Genomic DNA, 8,033 nt, shown 5'->3' on the forward strand with positions numbered 1-8,033 from the left:
TTAGAACCCTTCCAAAGCTGTCTTGGTCCAAACTCCTAAAGATGCTGCTAGACCAGCACTGCCTGTTGGTGCCAGTGCCGGCTCCCCTCACACACTCCTGTTCCCAAACTCATCAGGCCTCATCACCAGCTCCGGTCTCTTGGAATCCTGCACACTAATAAAATCCCAACTAATTTACATCGGAGATGGGGAGTGAGTGGCAGCTGTTGCTATAGAAACCCTCTCCCAAGCCCTGGCTCCTGCCTGCAGCTCCGAGATGAGAGGCTGGAAGCCAGCTCGGACCCGATGGGCACTGGGACATCCCACGGTGCCCAGCCTCGGTGTCCTGTCCTCCTCCAGGCCCTGCCTGTTGCACCCTCAGTCACTGGAGAGTCTTTCCCTTCCCAACCTGCTCCTGGAGCCTTGGGAAAAAGGTTGGAAAGGCTGAGCTGAGGATTGCACCAGCAGAAGGAAAACTTGCCATGTGTCCAACGCTGCATGTGGTTTGGTTTGTTTTAAGTTGGACTGATGATTATTCAGTGCACGAGCTCTGGGGGTGTTAATGCTTTGGGCTGATAACAGCACCTTACATGAGACCTTCTCTCAGCACCAAGCAGGCTGAGTCTTGCTTTACTAAAGGAGCTCAGCTTACAGCATGAAACCTGGTCACCAGGGCTTCACCATTCCCTGCCAGCTTTGCTCGGCATGGGGACATCACATCTCCATGGTGAAGAATCCAGCTTCAGCAAAAAAGCAAGCAGAGGACGTGAATCAATATATCTGGTCCATGAGGCTGGATCCTGCTCTCAGCTGCACCTCTGTAAAGCTGCAAGGGATCAGCTCTGAACTGACACATCAGTGTGTGTGGAGGAGCAGCAAGCACACACGTATCGGATAGGTACTGGTGGGGTGAATGTGCTTCCTCCCCCATGGGCATATTCCTCAGGTCTTCTCAGGAGCAGGATCCAGCCCACAGCATGGCTACTCCTGGGCCTCCCCTTTTTCCCTTGGCCAAGCTGTTCATGATGTGTGAAGGTTGCCCAGTGGAGACATCTCCCTCATCTCCTACATATGTGCCATGCACCACATGGGTGCCACAAGTCCAGCACTGCGCATGGTGGAAGGCTCCCGACCCATCACCTTATCCATCCCCAGGGACGGACATCCCCGGCATACCTCAGGAGCTATTTATTGCTCCCTCCATCCCTCAGCTGCCTGCTCCATCACGTCACACAGGGAAAAACTGACTCAGGCCTCCCAGAGATAAGGCGACCACATCTGCAGCCCCGGGAATGCAAGCAGCATAGCGCCCAGCCGCCCCGGCCAGGGAAGGAGGGGGCAGAATTCCTCCTTGCTGACCCCCTGATGGACGGTTGCCATGGAAAGCCAGCAGCCAGCTGCCCCAGCTGGGGTCTGCTGGAGGATTTTCCCTGCTTGGCCTAAGGCGAGGGCAAGGGGAAGGGGGGGAAACGCCAGGGAAGAGCTTGCATCTGGCCCTCCCCTGCTAGCACGTGTGGAGCTCACCTCCCTCCTGGCTGGAGCATCCCGAGGTGGGTTGTGATCCAGCAGCGGGCTCAGACGCTGCTGGGCAGTGTTTGAAGCACAGATAATAAACCCCATAAACAGCTCTGTGTTGATGACAGAGCGAGCAGGGAAGGGACAGAGGGATGGTAACGTAGGACCAGGCTGCTGTCCTCTGCGATAGTGAGGGCTCTGGGGCACCCATCCAGCTCCTCTCCCCTTCAGCCTGTTTCCAATGCCTCATTTTTGCATGAAGAAATAGGACGCTCGTTTCTCTCCTGCAGGGAGAAACAATACCAGAGCTGAAACCATCCCCTCCCAGGCTGACATGTGCAGGAAGATGTGTACAACTTAGGGTGAAAAACCCCACCACGGGTGAAGGTTGCACCGAGCTGGGCACTGCACCAGGGCTTCTTGCCCCAGTGCATTGGGATGAGGTGGGAAAGGCCGGAGCCTTTAGCTGCATGCTCACACCAGGCACGTTGGGATGTGGTGCCAGCAGCAGGCACCCAGAGGAGCCGTTCCCCCTCCTGCTGCCTCGCCGGGAGCTGGCAGGAGGGGACAGACAGCTGCTGCTCCATAATCATCTCTCCACCAGTGACAACATGCTGGAGCTCAGTTCCAGGAGACACCTTGGGAAGAAGAATGCATTTACAACAGCCGGAGCACCGGGAAGAGCATCTCCTTCCAGTGAACCAAAGATGTGCAGCAAAACAAAACGTGGCTTCTTGTTAACTCTTGCCTGTACCCAAGCAAGCAGTGCAAGAGATGCTGGTCAAATCCTGCCCGTGCTCACAGGCCTGGAGCTTTGTTCATTGTCTCAGCAAAGACACGGTGGCTCTGAAGGTACATTAGTGATTGGAAGCTCTCCCTGAAGGAGGGATCATGCCAAGACTTACTTGCTTTGATACCTGCTGAGATCATGGTGTCAAGCGATCACCATGCACAATAGCCAGGATGGGGAATGAGGTGCAAACCCATTGGGTCCAGATCCCAGCCCTGCTCTGGCTTTGAAAAGCATCCCTGGCCCAGGAGGGGAAAGGGGAGCTGGAGAAGGGAAAAGGAGGGGGAACACCACCTTTTCATTGATCTGTCGATATGAAAAGGGTGTTTTCTGCTGGTTCCTGAGCTGGAGTTGCGAGCCTATTGAGTGCAAACCTCAGCTCTCCACTGCCCTGCTCTCAGCCGCTCCAGGCTGCTGTTCATTAGATGAGCATTAGCAGGAAGGCAGCTGGGAGGGATCTGGCTTTCTGCACCCTGTAGTCACCCACTCAACGTGCACCACTCAACCATACCCATCAGAGCATCCTCCAGCTGCCAGGCTGACCCAGCCAGGAACGGGCAGAGAGGCAGCAGGGAGCAGACCTGCCTGACCCTGAAGCCATTGGCACCCCAGTTGCCCCCAACAGAATTAACCCTTTCACTGTATTCCCACAAGCCCAGTGGAAGGGTTTACTCTTGCACCAGCCCCAGGTTCAGCTCAGTAACCACACAGCAGCCAAGGGGGCTGGAGCATGGAGCAGGCGTTTTTCCTGCCTGCATCCTATTTGGGAGAAATTACAACAAAGTCGTGAGGATTTGCAGCTCTTTTCACACTCCTTTTCCCAGATTAACACATGGATCCACTTTCTGTTCAGCAGCCTGGGAGCGTTATTGCTTTGTCTTTGTCACAACCTCACACTCCCGCATCCCAGAGCTTTCCAGCACCCCACCGATGGATTGGGGATATCAACAGGAGAGGAGGAGCTCACTTTAATTAGCATGCATTTCTTCATTGGGCTGCAAGCCCCCAGCAACTCACACGGGTTTTTTTTCCCCATCCTGCAGACCTGAGAGTGAGGAAGCAATGGGAAGACCAAGGGACATGACCAAGGGTGGTCAGCAAGAAGGTGGTGGAGCAACGGAGTCCTTCCTGTCCCCATGACCAGCACTGAACCCAGCAGTGACATTACAAAGCACTCTGTTTGCAAGGAATAACAGGAAGATCCAGTTGCATAAACCAGCCTCTCTCCCTTGCTATCAACGGAGCGACACAGATTCGAGGAAACTGGGTTAGATCCACATATATAATGGGATGCAACACTCACAGGTTAAGTAAGCAAAGTTCCCCTGACTGTCACTGGTACCAAATCCCACCAGGGGAAAGACCCTGCCCAGATGAGGCTTGCTGTCAAGCCTTTACCAGGGGCATGGGACAAGCTCTCATTACGTGCTGTAAAATAAACTTCCCAACAAAGCCAGGACGAGCTGTTTCAGCTGCTTTCAGCAGAGGACATTATCCGTGGAGCAGATAAATTCAGTTCAGCCTCACCTATGGCTCCCCAGCAGCGTCAGCACTCAGCTCGCTGCTATCAGCACATCTGCAATGCATCCATGCTGGTGTGGATGGGGAAAGCCAGAGCCTCTGCATTGTCCTTCTCCTGCAGCGCTCCGGTCTGGCTGGTCTGAACTGGCTGTGGTGGGAACAGGAACATGTTGCTCCAGTTTCTTACCCTGCCATCTCTTCCCATGTGTACTCCTCTCTTTCCATGTGTGCTCATTCCCAGGCCAGCGTGGAAACACAATGGGAATCTAATGGCTGCAAGCTGCCTTGTAACAGAGGCAACAACCGGCCACCGGGTCTTCTGCAGACTCTGGGGTGAAGGGCTGCAAACACAGGTGGAGGCAGCTGGGTGAAGGTGAGAGCCACAGCCAGGCTCTCCAGGGCCAGAAGGCAGGAGAAATGAGGGAGAAGAGCCTTGGCTTGCATGTCCCCCCACTCTCTGACTGCTCCTGCTCACTCCCAGGGGATGCTTTCATTCTACATCTGCTCAGAGAGACGTGTTAGCTGAGATGCACAATCCACCATGGGAGGCTGGGGCCAGCTCTGCGACCTCCACCCGGTCCAGCGAGCTCTAACTTGCCCTGTGTTGTGCACCTCCAGGTCTGAAACCCCTCCACGTAGCTCAGGAAACAGACTGACCAACGTCAGTGGGAAATAGGAGGGATTTGGTCAGCAGAGATGGGCAACAGCAAACCTATGAGCTCCGTGGTACGCTGGGGTGCTCAGTGTTGGCTCTGGGGCTGTGCTGGTGGGGAAGGGAACCTGGGGGCTCTCTCCTTCAGGCAAATCCAAAGGATAATTTTTCCCTGCTGTGCCATCAGACCCAGCACATCAGCCCCCAAACACCACACTGAATCCCAGCGCTGCACCCAGCAGCACTGTACAGCAGCGAGCACATCCCATCGAGCACACACAGAGCTCCAGCAAGAGCTGCAGGGAGAACTGTGCCCACTCCTCCATGCAGCACCCATCGGAGCCAGGCACCAACGTCCCCCTCCAGCCCCCAGCGTGACTCACGCTGGTTGCCATGAAGAAGTCACCATCTGCATGCAGCAGCTACCCCACGGTAGAGATAAGAAGCTCCTTCAGCTCTTGCTGACTCTCTGGGGGCAGGCAGCAAGCAGTGGCACCTCAGGGGCCAGCGTGGTACCAGATGGCAAAGTCTGGCGTTTCCACAGGCATCTCCAGGCTGCTTCCAACGCGGTGCGTACGTGCAGCACGCCCCAGACAATGCTCCCTTGCAAATGAGATGCTCAAAAGAGAGAAGGGAGCTGGGCACCCAACTCCTATTGGATTTAGGTTGCTTTCAGCTCCTTTACACTCGCAGCCTCAAAGCTCCCACCCTTGCCAAGCACCACACAGCATTAGCTACCCATGGAGCGATCGATGCCGGCGAGGGAGAAGCGCACACACACGCTCGCACCCACTCGGCACATGCTGCTCAGCACACAGCGAGCTCGAGCACACGGACCCCAACCCAAAGCTGAGCTCACTCAGCAGCAAAACCCAACGCATCCGCAGGCAATTCCTCCTGGCATCAGTGCAGAGCCGTGCCCCGGCCCTGCAGTGGGATGGCTGCTCCCGCAGGCGTGTGAAGAGGCCTGGCTTGGGAGAGAGGGGGTAATTATATGAGAGGGGAGCAGCTGATTCAAACCCTTCCTGACCCCGGGCTGAAGAGTTCTCCTGATCGATCACGAAGATGCTCTTTCATTTTCCTCAAGCGTTTCGCTGACGGATGGAAAAATCAATGCCCCACAGAGGAGTCTGGAAGGGGGTGGAGCAAGGGGAAGAAAGGGAGAGAAAGGGAATGGGGAATGGAAAGGAGGAGAAGGGAGAGGGGAGAGAGGAATGTGCTGGGGGAGGCAGGGGCTCCTGAAGGGGGTGGTGGGAAGGTGGCACCTATGGTCATTGCCCGCCCCTGAGGTTTGGGATCTCCTTCCCATATGGAGCACTGATTGCAGAGCAAGGCTTCTCCTGGCTGTGTACCATGGGGCCAGGGCACTGCTGCTCCACGAGCCCCCATGAGGCACTGATGAGGACCCCAAATCTGTGCTGTGGGGTTCCCCCCCTGCAGCAACACTGCTGGTCTCCATGGAAACACCTCCCAGCTCCCCACACTGACATCCCTGGTCCCCACCATCAGATGTGGGGGGAAGAACCCCTCCAGGTCCATACGGCTTTTGGGTGAAAATTCCCCATTTCCTTGTTTTCCATGCAAAGTGCCCTGCTGAGATCCCCAGCTCCGGGTCACTACATGGGTGCAGCCCCCGGTGCCTCCCCAGGCACAAACGCTGCCTAAATGGACTTCATCCCTTCATGGGCGGTGGAAGCCTTTGCTAAAGAGCAAGCTAAGAGCCACAGCTCTTGGGTTTCAGATTGCTGCGGTTCACAGAGGGATGTCAACCCTCTCCACTCACACTCTGACACCAGCCACAGGAAAAGGCACCCCCGAATCTCCCCTTAGGCCAGGGGGAAGCCAGGCGCACGCTGCTGGACGCAGCTGAAGTGCCAGCCTGCCTCCAACAGTTGGGGTTTTCCAGTGTTGTCTTCCCCACCTCCTATTAATAATTAACACAACTGCAATGAGACCAGCTTTTAGGAGGCTCCGCTGCCATGGGCTGTGTTACAGTCCCTCTTCCAGGAGCAAAGGTTTGTCTGTTACCACTGGAAACCAGGAAGGATCCAGTGTCGGCCAGGGATGCCATCCTCATGGGAACCTATCCCCATATCCCCACCAGGCTGAGCCGACCCATAGCGCTGTGGGAGATAAGGCTCATGCTGAGCTCCTTCCCAGAGTCCCACCCTGGGTTAGGGACAGCTCACTGGGACATTTTATAACCACCACCCTCTTCTACTTGAGGCTGAGCTGGGTGTGAGCCCACCAAGCAGCAGAACAAGAAATGCTCTCCCTCGAGATGGGATTTGGAGGTTAAAGGACAGAGTTTAGGGGTGGTCTCTGCCCACCAGTGCACAACCCTGCCCCTTGGCACCTACAGAACAGCAAAGCCAAGCCAAGATCCACGTTAGGTCTCTCCCGGGGGGTGATTTCAGGATGTTCCTTTCCAAAGGGCAGGGAGCTTCTTCCCCATCACCACAGCGTTGTGCCAGGACGAGGGTGATGCTCTGCACCACCAGGAAAGGAGAGCAGGGCTCAAGCTACCCCCAAAGCTTTGCACTGAGCCAGCTCCAAACACCCTGCCTGGGAGAGACACGAGCAGAAAGAGGGCTGTGACAGAAGCAAAGCCCTCATCCCGACCAGCCCCTCTCCCTCTGTGGGCCCCCCCACAGAGCAGCAGCACCGGCTGGGCGGGTTTGGGGCGGCAGCAGCACTGTGGGAGGCAGAGTGGGGCCTGCAGCTCTCCTGCAGCAAACAGCTTCCACATGCAGTGCCTGACACAGCAGCACGCTCACCCAGCACATGGCTGAGGGCTGGAGCAGCATCGGGGCTCTTGGTGCTGGGTGCTCCCAGCAGCGGCTCCTCCTGGGATGGGATCCCATGAGCCCCCCCGCCATGGTCCCTGGGGCTGTGGGTAGCTCGAGGCACCCGATCTGCAGCTGTGTCACAGGTCCAGAGCTGTTGCAGGACCCCCAGGATAGCAAAACCCACCCTAAGTTTAGGCACCAGCACTGGCAACCCCCCTTGAATCTCCTTTTAGTTGGATCCCGTTTTCCCCTTTATCCCTCGTTGCCCACATCCCCTATGGCCGTCAATGAGGACCAGACCAAACCCACCGGGCTCAAACCCACATCAGCCTTTCCCCCCCCACTCCCAGTGGCAGTGTCCTGATCCCCCTTGACCTCTGTAAGACAAAACCTCTCAAATTAAGGGTTGGGAAAGGCTTTGAGCCCCTGGCCCTGTGGCAGAGCCACCTGCAGAGCCTGAAGCCCATGGGGAAATCAGGGACACAGCACCCAGCAAGATCCAGGTTGGGACATCCAGCGATGGGACGGTCCCATCAAGGCCAGATTGGAGCAACCCGGTCTAGTGGCAGGTGTCCCTTCCACTAGAAGGCGTGAGCTTTAAGGTCCCTTCCAACCCAAACCAGTCCATGATTCTATGATCCCCGCAGCCTCTGGGGCTGATAAACCCCCTCCGAAGGCAGGGAGCAGGCAGGGCTCCGGCTCCCTGGCATCCTGGCGGGTTTACGAGGCGATTTTTAGCAGCCCCAGGAACAGTCCCTGGATTAGAGCTACAGGCTTCAAAAGGAGC

The 8,033-nt window shown here is 56.5% G+C and overlaps 1 long non-coding RNA gene across 1 annotated transcript in view; it reads right to left on the reverse strand.

The window, feature by feature from the left end:
- LOC134175376 (uncharacterized) overlaps positions 1 to 6,380 on the reverse strand; it is a 54,178-nt gene extending 47,798 nt beyond the window's left edge. Inside the window, exon 1 of the long non-coding RNA XR_009968989.1 lies at positions 6,237 to 6,380. This is a non-coding gene — a long non-coding RNA (uncharacterized LOC134175376). The remainder of the gene's footprint in view (positions 1 to 6,236) is intronic.
- Positions 6,381 to 8,033: the final 1,653 nt, after the last annotated feature.

This window comes from Pezoporus occidentalis, unplaced genomic scaffold (assembly GCF_034315485.1).
Source record: "Pezoporus occidentalis ecotype Australia unplaced genomic scaffold, CSIRO_AGI_Poc_V1 ctg68, whole genome shotgun sequence".
NCBI lineage: Eukaryota > Metazoa > Chordata > Aves > Psittaciformes > Psittacidae > Pezoporus > Pezoporus occidentalis.